This window comes from Galeopterus variegatus, unplaced genomic scaffold, assembly GCF_000696425.1.
Source record: "Galeopterus variegatus unplaced genomic scaffold, G_variegatus-3.0.2 Scaffold2504, whole genome shotgun sequence".
Classification (NCBI taxonomy): domain Eukaryota; kingdom Metazoa; phylum Chordata; class Mammalia; order Dermoptera; family Cynocephalidae; genus Galeopterus; species Galeopterus variegatus.
The window spans coordinates 124,123-124,897 of NW_007728615.1; positions in this window are offsets into that span (position 1 = coordinate 124,123).

The following is a 775-nucleotide window of genomic DNA, read 5'->3' on the forward strand; positions in this document are numbered from 1 at the left end:
GGGGCCCCCGGGGGCCCCGGGGGGGGGGGGGAGTGGATCAGAAGGCACTTCATTTTCTATGGTTCTGAATCTAGGATTTCAGAAATTCTCCCCCACCCAATATCTTTAGGGCCTTGCATCATGAGAGGTATGGTGGGAAAGCCAGACTGGAGGGGAGACAAACCATAGCATCTTCATCTTCCCCCTCTGGACTCCATCACCCTGCCCTGATCCAGGTTACTGCTGGACCTCCCCATTTGCCTTGTAGTTCTGCCTGGTCAAGGTAGAATATATAAATGAATCTCATGCATTGGGATTCTCTCCCAACTCCTTGGGCAGCCCAATCCCAAGGGACTGTTTCCTTACAGGATAAAGCATAGATCCTGAGTGGTACACACTGCAGCCTTGCTCCCCAGGGTTTCTGCCAAACCTGCTCACCGAGGAGGTGGCATCGATTGGCAAGACCCTCAGTGCACCTCACACTGCAGTGACTGCATGCTGCAGTCTGCTGCACCACACTGTAGGTGTTGCATGCCCAGTGAGAGCCCGGGCCAAACACAGATTCACTCACTGCATGCTGACTGCACACTGCAGCCTCAGTCTCCCACTGCAGCTGCCACTACGCACTGCAGGCTCCCCTCGCCCATTGCATACCCTTCATCACCACCACTTCACCCTGTACCCCATGGCTTTCCTCCCAGCTGCCTTTCTCATCCCCTGGTCCCAGGGGCCCCAAGAAAGGCACCCTCCCCTCACCTATGCGTTGCAAACCCCAATACCCCCTGTAAGAGAAGTA